The sequence below is a fragment of the Schistocerca cancellata genome, chromosome 4 (genome assembly GCF_023864275.1).
Source record: "Schistocerca cancellata isolate TAMUIC-IGC-003103 chromosome 4, iqSchCanc2.1, whole genome shotgun sequence".
NCBI classification, from domain to species: Eukaryota; Metazoa; Arthropoda; class Insecta; order Orthoptera; family Acrididae; genus Schistocerca; species Schistocerca cancellata.
Window position 1 is genome coordinate 759,230,268 of NC_064629.1, and position 14,643 is coordinate 759,244,910.

The window sequence follows — 14,643 nt, forward strand, 5'->3', positions numbered from 1 at the left end:
TATAGATTCAGTAGTTATACACTGAAGAGCCAAAGAATCTGGTACACCCACCTAATATCGTGTAGAGCCCCCGCAAGTATGCAGAAGTGCCCCAACACGATGTGGCATAGACTGGACTAATGTCTGAAGTAGTGCTGGAGGAAACTGACTCCAAGAGTCCTGCAGGGATACCCATAAATCAGTAAGAGTACAAGGGAGTGGAGATCTCTTCTGCACAGCACGTTGCTAGGCATCATAGATATGCTCAATAATGTTCATGTGTGGGGAGTTTGGTGGCCTGTGGAAGTGTTTAAAGTCAGAAGAGTGTTCCTGGCGCCACTCTTTAGCAATGGTGGACGTGTGGGATGTCACATTGTGCTGCTGGAATTGCCTGAGTCTGTCGGAATGCACAATGGACATGAATGGATGCAGGTGATCAGACAGGATACGTACGTACGTTTCACCTGTCAGTGTCGTAACTAGACATATCAGACATCCCATATCACTGAAACTGCACATGTCCCACACCACTACAGAACATCCACCAGCTTGAACAGTCCCCTGCTGACATGTAGGATCCATCGATTTATGAGGTTGTCTCTATACCCATACACTTGATACAATTTGAAACGAGACTCTTCCAACCAGGCAACATGTTTCCAGTCATGAACAGTCGGATGTCGGTGTTGACGGGGCCCAGGCGAGGCGTAAAGATTTGTGTCATGCAGTCACCAAGGGTACACAAGAGGGCCTTCGGCTCCGAAAGCCCATATCGATGATGGTTCGTTGAATGGTTCGCACGCTGACACTTGTTGATGGTGCAGCATTGAAATCTGCAGCAATTCGTGGAAGGGTTGCACTTCTGTCGCGCCGAGCGATTCTCTTCAGTCGTCGTTGGTCCCTTTCTTCCACGATCTTTTTCTGGCCGCAGCGATATTGGAGAATTTAAATGGTCGTACGGGAAAAATCCCCACTTCATGGTTACTCGGAGATGCTGTGTCCCATCGCTCGTGCGCCAACCATAAAACCACGTTCAGACTCACTTAAATCTTGATAACTTCCCATTGCAGCAACAGTAACCAACTGAGCCAGACACTTGTTGTCTTATATAGGCGTTACTAACCACAGCACTGTAGTCTGCCTGTTTACATATCTGTTTATTTGAATACACATGCCTATACCACTTTGTTTGGCATTTAGTTGTATTTATCTACATTCAGCTGCAATGTCCACCAATGCTCAATCCTCTGTGTATCACCATAGCTTTCTGGCGTCACAACCCTGCTATACACAGGAGCCTACATGTAAATGTGTATTCCGCAAATCACTGCAAGATGTGGACTATGTCGTAATAGTATTAACGATTGCTCCATTCCATGTCCTAATATTATTACCCATCCTTATGTCCCACCCAGCAGCTACTCACATGCGGGCTACTCCCATGCACTTCAGTTATAGTTTGCTGTCCTGTTATTATTATCCATCTGTTCCACATAAGGCTATTGTCTACAGTAGCTGGAGCAACTCTCTACTGTTAGACTAATAGCGAAAACAAATGCTGTACATCCAACAACCATGGGTCACCTGCACACTTAAGTGCTGCCAGCCACTTAAAACACCAATGAAGTGCTTCTGATCTCTCTCACAAAGGCCACCGAGTGTATTTCCCAGAACAAAAAGAATGGAGGGCCATGACATGTAGAAACGTGTAGCAGGTGGAACAAAATAAATTTTATCCTTCCATGGGGACTTAAACATCGCTGATTACCTGAAACACTGACAAAAGAACAACGCGTTTCCACCAGTTTATAGATAGTGGAGGGAAGGTTGCTTTTCCCAGTAACTTCTGATGGCGGTAGTGAGAACTTGACCATTTTGTCTCCACATATCAAAGTGAGCACATGCGCAAGAAAAAATTTTAGGAAACATTAACCAACAGGAGAAACCTCCAAAATAAAGAAAAGTTACCGTACATCCTTCCACACCAACAGCTCAGCTCATGGTGTGCAGTTTTTGCCGTCAGTTTACTGGTGGGAAGGGGGGGGGGGAGTAGAGAGCCCTGTCTCTCTCAAACTGATTAAATAAATAATATGAAAGTTAAATTTTATAAATAACCAATACATCTTCAGCAATGAAATCGACAGTTTTGTGTCATAAGATTCTTCGAGTCCAAAAGTTCAGCACAGATTGAACAATTTTTCCCACCAATTATCATGTGTGTGATGTCCTTAGATTAGTTAGGTTTAAGTAGTTCTAAGTTCTAGGGGACTGATGACCACAGCAGTTAAGTCCCATACTGCTCAGAGCCATTTGAGCCTCCAATTATCTTTTCGACGAAGGGCGGAGGGCAACTGGAGGAGAAGGGAGGTGGGAGGGCTGGAGATTTCCCAGAGGGAAAGGGATAGGAAGGGAGGGGGGAAAAAGCCGTGATATCATCAGTATGATGTTCTTCCATCCACACCAGGGACAGGGGTGGGGGAGTGTTCACCCTCATGAATAAATTTGGCAACAACGCGAACTGTGCTCGTTCTCTCTTTAGTCCCCTACTCATATTCCATCTGTTCACACCGCCTTGTTACACCAATATGAATCAATATACATTCTTCATGAGTGGATACCTACATGAACACCCTGCATGTTTGTAACTCCCAAGGAGTTTGCTTTCAACCTTATTGGTGTGAAGCTTTGTGATCACTGTGGCTTGCCACTGTTCATTTGATATTCGTAGTGCAAGTTAACAGTTTGTTTTGAACATTTCTTGAATTTTGATGAAGTCCATTTTGTGAAGTGTAATACATACATCCATTAGAAGATTGATTTATGCACCTCCCACACACTCATTTCCTATCGCCATATTTATGCACATGTTGAGTCATCAAAAGCTAGTATTTTTCCTGCCTTAACTGTTAACACAACGTTTTCAAACGTGCCTTACTAATTACTGCATTTACGACCTTGGATTGAAGGGGTTCCTAGTCAATGGAATGGAGCAGGACATAATTGTGCAATTAGAATGCAAGAATAGGGAGCCAGAACTAAAAAGTGATCACTTCAGTAATGCAGCACTGTAGCGTCGGAAGAGCCATGAATAAAAGTTTAAAAATGAACACAGAAACAGAAAAAAGCGAAGGACCCTGTGATTATGCTTTCAGATTCCACGAGGAGAGGGACACGTTGGCCGGAAGAAGAAGACCATGGCTTGTGAATGATAGATACGAAGGGCGGATGCTGAGAAGGGCTGAGGGGCCGTGTAACGTTACGTGTATGTGGGCGGGGGTCGGCTGCCTGGAACTGGTATGGAGTTGATTTGCGCGACTGGGTCCTGGCCAGCCAGGAGCTCGAACCGTGACGTGTCCGGATCAGCTGTAACTCCACTGCCTGTCCAATCACAGTGACCCATGCTGGCAGGCCCAGGTGGATGTACAAAGGCTCGACAGGAAGTGGGTAAATACTGGTATGGGAAACTGGGACAGACGTCGCACTCTTAGAAGAACAGACGATGCACCAACAATGCATGGCCGGCCGTGTGGCCGAGCGGTTCTAGGCGCTTCAGTCTCGAACCGCGCGACCGCTATGGTCGCAGGTTCGAATCCTGCCTCGGGCATGGATGCGTGTGATGTCCTTAGGTTAGTTAGATTTAAGTAGTTCTAAGTTCTAGGGGACTGAGGACCTCAGATGTGAAGTCCCATAGTGCTCAGAGCCATTTGAACCATTTGAACAATGCTTGAGTGTCAGACAAGCAGAAAGATGTCTCGTTATATTGATTAATCGGGTTTCTGCCCGTTATTAGCGTCTTTCCTGCACGATATTTCAACCGCGTGGCTCGCAGTCTTCTTCAGGTGCTGTCCAACACTGAATAAGACTGCGAGTCACGCAGTTGAAATATCGTGCAGCAAAGACGCGAATAACCAGCAAAAACGCGATTAATCGAAATGACAACGCCTCGCCAGGAAAGCCTCAAGAATTACATTAGAAAGGTGTCTTCCCTCAGCGCTTGGAAATTCGACAGTAAATCACACTTACATAACAAAACAAATCAGAATACATCTGTGATCTCTGAAAAATTAGGTGCATCCAGTGACACTACAGTATTTTCAGTCTCTTTAAAACTACAGTAGTTAATATTTCACATTGACTAAATATTTTCACAGTGAACCTCTTAGCTGACAACTTTTAAACACGTCATGCTATACAACAAACGATATCTTAGATGATAGTATCATACTATAGCCATCGTTCCTAGAAGCTATGTATCTGTACCTAATTTACTTATTACATATGATGTCTTTTATACCTTTTTTAATACACAAATGTGTGTCATAACGTCTGATTTTGCACAACACAGCAAATGAATGCAGTGTGAATACTTCATATCTTGTCATACTTTTGTAGATACGTAATGAATATGTTACTATTTTTTTCCAGATACATATCTGTCTAAGAGTTGCTACTGATTACAGTTGCTAATACAAAATCATGGTAATATAGATAGTGGTCAAATATATATGTTAGCGGTCACCACCATTGAAAACAAGCCCAAAAGATGCTTGTGTAAAGTGGGCGTAGATAATTATTCAAACTATGTTTAAAGACAGTATTTTGTCATTTAGTGTGAGCATACTTGCACTAAAATGCTGGCTCATTTGTTTATGAAGAAACTATTATTTATATTTTCTTAAAATAAACTGATTGTGACTTAACGTTTGTAACATTTCTTAATTTGAATATTGTTGCAGTACAGTAGTTTAGTGCGGAGAGTGGTTGTGTTGAATCAAATCATGTCTGTAGAGCTTTAGAATGATATATTTTTGGCGGGGATGGCGTTCAGCCAACGGAAAAGCAGGCAGTTGCGAAACACAGCTGGAGTGAAGCTGACACAGACATTTTTAAGAGTGGTGCACCCAAGGGAGCGATTGGATACAATTTTTACTCAGATATTCAAGAAGACACTTTTATGTTGGTTCTTGAAGAAGGCAGACCTGTCGGTAATATGGTACATTTTTCGGTCAAGTGATTGGTTGATTCAGGTCAGTGAATAGCAACTACGATACCATAACTTTTGGAACACTTTTACATTTGTGCTGGAAGAAGGCAGACCTGCCTGAGGTAACGTGCGTGGTTCGGTCGTATAGGTGATTGATTCAGCTGCTAGAATACTTTTTCTGATTGCATTACAAAACTGAGAATAGACTGAGTATGAGTTTCTATTCGTTATCTCGCATGTGTCACTTTGTAAATCATCATGTTGACCTCTGAACTGTTTTAAGCAGGTAAATGTTTGGTGTATTGTGGTCACAAAATGGACTTAGTTTTCGCGCCTCTTGTATGACTATTTATCTTAGGGATTCTGCTAACAATCTCGTACCACCCTCTACGCAACTTTACTGCATTTAGTAAGGTCATTCCTGTCTGTATTATACTTCATTATTATAGGATTAATTACCGTTTATCTGAGTTTTGCTATCTTGAATAAACTTTATTCAACATAATTCTCTGTCGTCTACATAGTTACAGACGCCAGAATAGAACCTTTTTATTAATTATTCTTTTAACTTTATTTAATATGTTTGTTTATTTTATTATTTCGCAACTCTAACCGATGCATAGAAAATGTGACTGCATGGTCACTGCTTCAGCGAGTTCGCTGCTGGGTGTGAAAGCGGACGTGTGCGACTAGACCCCATGACTACATAGAACTATTATTTTCCATACAGAGCCGTGCATAGCCCAGATACCTAAAATGCGATCAATATCAGATAAATTTGCAACTAGTTGTTCGTACGAACTTCTCTTTGGAGAGCAACTACTCAGCAGAAAACAATTAGGTAACGTCGCAAATGGCGGAGAATGAGATTGCGGGAACCATATAGGGGTTTCAGGATTAACAATACCTGAAATATATTTGGATGCGCCTCGAAGAACTATCGATACAGAGAGAAACATCTACGTAATAAAAGCAGAAAAATTAAATGACGAGCAATAGGACCTGTTAGAAGAAGATCTTATATTGAAAGATAAGACAGTAATGAAGCCAGCAATCGAGGTTAAAATCTGTGGGTGCGTGACTAAACCATTAGTCGTCTCGGTTAACCATCTGTGTGCGATAGCAAACAACATTTATAACGAGTTACTGAAATCAAGAGACGAAATACCAAGTTAGCTGGTCTGTGGATGCCAAAGAAAATGAGCCGTAGGTGAATATTGGAAAACAATTAACTGACGGGTAATGTTGTATATAGAAACAGAAGAAGAATCATATCGAATGGATGCCGTGGTGATGCTTATTTTGCAAGAGGAAGTCGTTGTTGGCTCCGATTGGTTGACGGAGCGCAATGCAGAGACAGGTTATGGGAGAACTGGAATGAGGTTTTAACATGGAGGAAAGGACCAAAAACTAAAATTTAGTGGCGAAGCGACAGTAGATAATGTGGTATCAACGTTCGATACCACACTTGTTAGGGATTGCAGATACCGACCGCGGTCCGTAAAAGATATCGCTGGACCCGCGAGTCGCGATTACAGCCGCTAGCACCGCTCCGCGGTTTGTGACCAGTATCTATCGAGCTCTCGTGCTCTCTTGTTCGGACGTCAACAAGGAATGTTGCACAGCCTTCAGCTGATAGTAAGCAACCTCTAACATGACACAAGTATGGCATAAGTAATGCCTCTCTAGATATGTTTGTAATTATATGTACGCAGCATATGAAGAAGCCTGTAACACAAGTTAAGTACAATACATATAATTTTTTACCAACGACTAGTAATTATTTCAGTGGTTACAGTTACAGACTTTGCAACCAGCTCCTTACCGACTTCACTGCCAAACTTGACACATATGTTTCTACACTCCTGGAAATGGAAAAAAGAACACATTGACACCGGTGTGTCAGACCCACCATACTTGCTCCGGACACTGCGAGAGGGCTGTACAAGCAATGATCACACGCACGGCACAGCGGACACACCAGGAACCGCGGTGTTGGCCGTCGAATGGCGCTAGCTGCGCAGCATTTGTGCACCGCCGCCGTCAGTGTCAGCCAGTTTGCCGTGGCATACGGAGCTACATCGCAGTCTTTAACACTGGTAGCATGCCGCGACAGCGTGGACGTGAACCGTATGTGCATTTGACGGACTTTGAGCGAGGGCGTATAGTGGACATGCGGGAGGCCGGGTGGACGTACCGTCGAATTGCTCAACACGTGGGGCGTGAGGTCTCCACAGTCCATCGATGTTGTCGCCAGTGGTCGGCGGAAGGTGCACGTGCCCGTCGACCTGGGACCGGACCGCAGCGCCGCACGGATGCACGCCAAGACCGCAGGATCCTACGCAGTGCCGTAGGGGACCGCACCGCCACTTCCCAGCAAATTAGGGACACTGTTGCTCCTGGGGTATCGGCGAGGACCATTCGCAACCGTCTCCATGAAGCTGGGCTACGGTCCCGCACACCGTTAGGCCGTCTTCCGCTCACGCCCTAACATCGTGCAGCCCGCCTCCAGTGGTGTCGAGACAGGCGTGAATGGAGGGACGAATGGAGACGTGTCGTCTTCAGCGATGAGAGTCGCTTCTGCCTTGGTGCCAATGATGGTCGTATGCGTGTTTGGCGCCGTGCAGGTGAGCGCCACAATCAGGACTCCATACGACGGAGGCACACAGGGCCAACACCCGGCATCATGGTGTGGGGAGCGATCTCCTACACTGGCCGTACACCACTGGTGATCGTCGAGGGGACACTGAATAGTGCACGGTACATCCAAACCGTCATCGAACCCATCGTTCTACCATTCCTAGACCGGCAAGGGAACTTGCTGTTCCAAAAGGACAATGCACGTCCGCATGTATCCCGTGCCACCCAACGTGCTCTAGAAGGTGTAAGTCAACTACCCTGGCCAGCAAGATCTCCGGATCTGTCCCCCATTGCGCATGTTTGGGACTGGATGAAGCGTCGTCTCACGCGGTCTGCACGTCCAGCACGAACGCTGGTCCAACTGAGGCGCCAGGTGGAAATGGCATGGCAAGCCGTTCCACAGGACTACATCCAGCATCTCTACGATCGTCTCCATGGGAGAATAGCAGCCTGCATTGCTGCGAAAGGTGGATATACACTGTACTTGTACCGACATTGTGCATGCTCTGTTGCCTGTGTCTATGTGCCTGTGGTTCTGTCAGTGTGATCATGTGATGTATCTGACCCCAGGAATGTGTCAATAAAGTTTCCCCTTCCTGGGACAATGAATTCACGGTGTTCTTATTTCAATTTCCTGGAGTGTATTTAGCATTGGCCATCTGTCATCATAACAAGTGACGACGAGAATCATAACAAATAGAATACACGATTTTTCACTCATATACAGACTGGCAGCTTGTGAAGACGTAGTAGAGGAGGAAAATCTAGTATCCTAACAGAAATGGTATACTTCCGAATAGCGTGGAAGAAGCAAATGAGCTAACAAGGAAAGAAATTAACAGCAAAATGAAGGAGGTTTCTGATGTAACAAGTGTAGCAGCTGAACAGCAGTTCTGATTAACTGAAAGATTCAGGAAGGTTTTTGGAAAAAGACCGGAGATAATAAAGGGCCCATCATAATGTATAAAAATAAAGCCTCATAAGCCGCCTCATCCGATTCAATAGTCCAGGAAAGAAGAAGTAGAAAAATAATTGCAAAAAACGCTGGATATGACGTAATAGAGAGGGTTCGAGGTCAGTACAATAGCCCTTGTTTCATTGTGACAAAGAAAAACGGAAATGTGAGGTTTGTGCTCGACGCATGGCATTCAAACAAGGTATTTGAACCAGAAAGGGGTCGACCAGTAAGCGTAGACGAGCTAATTCGAAAATTCAAGGGAGCAATAATATTTTGAACTCTCCGCGTAACATCTGGGTATCATCAAAATCTGCTGCAATCAGAATAGGGCCGTGTATAGCATTTTTATACGAAGACAGATGTTATCGATACAGAGTATCTATATTGGGTATATCAGTATCAGCTTTTATCAGGGCATGAGACCGAGTCCTAGGGAAATAACTCTTGAAAAAATTTGCATTTACGTGGATGATATACTGATAGCCAGTGAAAAGTGGGAGGCACACGTGAAAAATGTGTACTTGCAGGCACAAGACTTCATTTTCAAAAATCGAAATTTGGAAGGATGGAGATAGCTTTCCTACAGCACATAATAGGGCCGCAAGGGAGAACACCCGACCCAGAAAAGCTGACGGTCACCGGAGATTTTCTGATATCAAGAAAAAGGAAGCAATTAAAACGTCTATGGGTTTCTTCGGATACTATCGTTGGTTCTTTGATGGAAAAACTTCCAATAGAGAGGTATTCCATAGACTATTGCAGAAAAATAAAGCATCTTTCTTTAATGTTAATATATAGACTCTGGCACAGTAGATTGATAAGGTGGATATTTCCTCTGCGAGAATTTGATTTTTATATTCATTGTGTGACAGTAAGGCAACAAATAGTGCCAAATGCACTATCATAGGGCAAGACAAGTAACCAATACCGTCTCAGCCGTGGGAAAATAGCATTTGTCTTATACATTGTGGTTAATCATGAACGACCGACGCGAAGAACGTTAAGAAACATCAGGAGAGAGAAAAGTTAAGTCGAAAAGCTAATATTAATCAAGAGAAAATACAACAGCGCCGGGGAAGATGGAATTAAAACATTTTTTTTTTGTACGCTGGAGTATTGTACCACTGAAGCAATGCAAACGAAGAGGTGAGAGTGTGTGTTGGTTCTTCAATATGGCTAGTGGAATAAGAAAATTATTGAGGAACTGTGACATATGTCAAAACACAAAAAGTAATATGGTACAACATAGAGGATTCTTGCATGCTGCGCAAAAAGAGCAAATAGAAACCGTGGTGGTAAACCTAGAACTCCAACCAAAAATAAGCAGAGGAGTAACTTACATGTTGTGGTAGCTACTGAGTGAGTTTAACGTTATGTACGATTATACCCACCGAGGAAAGCTGGTACAGAAGGTGGTCAAAGATTGCTGTGACATGTTATGTTTGCCAAACTGTATTATCAGTAACGATGGAAGTCACTTTATTAGTAAGACATGGAAGTGGTTCAAATGGCTCTGAGCACTATGCGACTTAACATCTGAGGTCATCAGTCCCCTAGAACTTAGCACTACTTAAGCCTAACTAACCTAAGGACATCACACACATCCATGCCCGAGGCAGGATTCGAATCTGCGACCGTAGCGGTCGCGCGGTTCCATACTGAAGCCCCTAGAACCGCTCGGCCACACCAGCCGATAAGACATGGAACTACATATTGATAAACCATAGAGTGGAATCAATAAATATATCACGATATAGGCCTGTTTCAAACCCCAGCGGTTGAGTGATGAAGGATATCAACAGATTGTACGGAGTAGATTGCCACAACAAACATAGCAAATGGACACAATGGATTAGTATTGTATGTTTGAAGATGTAACCAACAATGTCCCTCATGACTCGATGGGTTTACCGAGCGAGGTGGCGCAGTGGTTAGACACTGGACTCGCATTCGGGAGGACGACGGTTCAATCCCGCCTCCGGCCATCCTCATTTAAGTTTTCCGTGATTTCCCTAAATCGCTTCAGGCAAATACCGGAATGATTCCTTTCAAAGGGCACGGCCGACTTCCTTTCCCGTCCTTCCCTAATCCGATAGACTGATGACCTCGCTGTCTGGTCTCCTTCCCCAAACAAACAACAACTCGATGGATTATGCTCCAGTCGAGCTATCATTTAACCAAGTTACGAGCAGCCTAATTAGAGATACGTTAAGAAAAACACCAGATAGAGACGTTATATAGGGAAGGAAACGACCGAGCGGGCTGAACAGATGCATATTGGAAGAGCTGAAGCAAGCAAAGGACAGTATGATAAATTGGTGCATCCTATAATTTTCAATTAGTGGTGCTGGTGCTGATATGTTCCTGCGTTCAGTCAAAGAATAATGATCAGGATATAAACAGTTTCCATCATGTATATAAAAGATCATAGGAGGCTATGGCACTGCCGGCCGGAGTGGCCGAGCGGCTCTAGACGCTACAGTCTGGAACCGCGCGACCGCTACTGTCGCAGGTTTGAATCCCGCCTCGGGCATGGATGTATGTGATATCCTTAGGTTAGTTAGGTCTAAGTAGTTCTAATTTCTAGGGGACTAATGACCTCAGAAGTTAAGTCGCATAGTGCTCAGAGCCATTTGAACCATTTTGAGGCTATAGCACTGAAACACCCAAACATATTGGAACTTGACGAATATACGAATGGTGAGCGTCATGGCTGTGTACATGCTGTAAAATAAATTCAGAAAAAGATTTACAAGAATTCAGTGAGCTACATAAAAGGAGGAATAAGAAAATAGAAAAAGGAATTAGCAGTGTTGAAAAAATAAGACTTAACTGTAATAACGGTAACTGTCAGGAATGAACAGTGTCAGTAATGTGTAGTTCGACTTTCATATGCTTGTCTTAAGGCTAATGCTACGTGTTTATCTTGACTACTGATGAAAATTGCTAAATTACTGTTACAGGGTGTTTCAAAAATGACCGGTATATTTGAAACGGCAATAAAAACTAAACGAGCAGCGATAGAAATACACCGTTTGTTGCAATATGCTTGGGACAACAGTACATTTTCAGGTGAACAAACTTTCGAAATGACAGTAGTTACAATTTTCAACAACAGATGGCGCTGCAAGTGATGTGAAAGATATACACTCCTGGAAATTGAAATAAGAACACCGTGAATTCATTGTCCCAGGAAGGGGAAACTTTATTGACACATTCCTGGGGTCAGATACATCACATGATCACACTGACAGAATCACAGGCACATAGACACAGGCAACAGAGCATGCACAATGTCGGCACTAGTACAGTGTATATCCACCTTTCGCAGCAATGCAGGCTGCTATTCTTCCATGGAGACAATCTTAGAGATGCTGGATGTAGTCCTGTGGATCGGCTTGCCATGCCATTTCCACCTGGCGCCTCAGTTGGACCAGCGTTCGTGCTGGACGTGCAGACCGCGTGAGACGACGCTTCATCCAGTCCCAAACATGCTCAATGGGGGACAGATCCGGAGATCTTGCTGGCCAGGGTAGTTGACTTACACCTTCTAGAGCACGTTGGGTGGCACGGGATACATGCGGACGTGCATTGTCCTGTTGGAACAGCAAGTTCCCTTGCCGGTCTACGAATGGTAGAACGATGGGTTCGATGACGGTTTGGATGCACCGTGCACTATTCAGTGTCCCCTCGACGATCACCAGTGGTGTACGGCCAGTGTAGGAGATCGCTCCCCACACCATGATGCCGGGTGTTGGCCCTGTGTGCCTCGGTCGTATGCAGTCCTGATTGTGGCGCTCACCTGCACGGCGCCAAACACGCATACGACCATCATTGGCACCAAGGCAGAAGCGACTCTCATCGCTGAAGACGACACGACTCCATTCGTCCCTCCGTTCACGCCTGTCGCGACACCACTGGAGGCGGGCTGCACGATGTTGGGGCGTGAGCGGAAGACGGCCTAACGGTTTGCGGGACCGTAGCCCAGCTTCATGGAGACGGTTGCGAATGGTCCTCGCCGATACCCCAGGAGCAACAGTGTCCCTAATTTGCTGGGAAGTGGCGGTGCGGTCCCCTACGGCACTGCGTAGGATCCTACGGTCTTGGCGTGCATCCGTGCGTCGCTGCGGTCCGGCCCCAGGTCGACGGGCACGTGCACCTTCCGCCGACCACTGGCGACAACATCGATGTACTGTGGAGACCTCACGCCCCACGTGTTGAGCAATTCGGCGGTACGTCCACCCGGCCTCCCGCATGTCCACTATATGCCCTCGCTCAAAGTCCGTCAACTGCACATACGGTTCACGTCCACGCTGTCGCGGCATGCTACCAGTGTTAAAGACTGCGATGGAGCTCCGTATGCCACGGCAAACTGGCTGACACTGACGGCGGCGGTGCACAAATGCTGCGCAGCTAGCGCCATTCGACGGCCAACACCGCGGTTCCTGGTGTGTCCGCTGTGCCGTGCGTGTGATCATTGCTTGTACAGCCCTCTCGCAGTGTCCGGAGCAAGTATGGTGGGTCTGACACACCGGTGTCAATGTGTTCTTTTTTCCATTTCCAGGAGTGTAGAAGACAACGCAGTCTGTGGGTGCGCCATTCTGTACGTCGTCTTTCTGCTGTAAGCGTGTGCTGTTCACAACGTGCAAGTGTGCTGTAGACAACATGGTTTATTCCTTAGAACAGAGGATTTTTCTGGTGTTGGAATTCCACCGCCTAGAACACAGTGTTGTTGCAACAAGACGACGTTTTCAGCGGAGGTTTAATGTAACCAAAGGACCGAAAAGCGATACAATAAAGGATCTGTTTGAAAAATTTCAACGGACTGGGAACGTGACGGATGAACGTGCTGGAAAGGTAGGGCGACCGCGTACGGCAACCACAGAGGGCAATGCGCAGCTAGTGCAGCAGGTGATCCAACAGCGGCCTCAGGTTTCCGTTCGCCGTGTTGCAGCTGCGGTCCAAATGACGCCAACGTCCACGTATCGTCTCATGCGCCAGAGTTTACACCTCTATCCATACAAAATTCAAACGCGGCAACCCCTCAGCGCCGCTACCATTGCTGCACGAGAGACATTCGCTAACGATATAGTGCACAGGATTGATGACGGCGATATGCATGTGGGCAGCATTTGGTTTACTGACGAAGCCTATTTTTACCTGGACGGCTTCGTCAATAAACAGAACTGGCGCATATGGGGAACCGAAAAGCCCCATGTTGCAGTCCCATCGTCCCTGCATCCTCAAAAAGTACTGGTCTGGGCCGCCATTTCTTCCAAAGGAATCATTGGCCCATTTTTCCGATTCGAAACGATTACTGCATCACGCTAACTGGACATTCTTCATGAATCTGTGGCGGTACAAACTGCCTTAGACGACACTGCGAACACCTCGTGGTTTATGCAAGATGGTGCCCGGCCACATCGCACGGCCGACGTCTTTAATTTCCTGAATGAATATTTCGATGATCGTGTGATTGCTTTGGGTTATCCGAAACATACAGGAGGCGGCGTGGATTGGACTCCCTATTCGCCAGACATGAACCCCCGTGACTTCTTTCTGTGGGGACACTTGAAAGACCAGGTGTACCGCCAGAATCCAGAAACAATTGAACAGCTGAAGCAGTACATCTCATCTGCATGTGAAGCCATTCCGCCAGACACGTTGTCAAAGGTTTCGGGTAATTTCATTCAGAGACTACGCCATATTATTGCTACGCATGGTGGATATGTGGAAAATATCGTACTATAGAGTTTCCCAGACCGCAGCGCCATCTGTTGTTGAAAATTGTAACTACTGTAATTTCGAAAGTTTGTCTGCCTGAAAATGTACTGTTGTCCCAAGCATATTGCAACAAACGGTGTATTTCTATCGCTGCTCGTTTAGTTTTTATTGCCGTTTCAAATATACCGGTCATTTTTGAAACACCCTGTATATGAGACAACATAGGTTTTGTGCTAATTAAAGTTGCTTTAAAGGTATTGAGTTCTACAGTCACGCAGACTACAGCGTTGAAGTGCAGTGATTTAAAAGACATAGTGGTTTCCAGCGCTTACGACACTTCCCAGGTGGTATGGCAGGT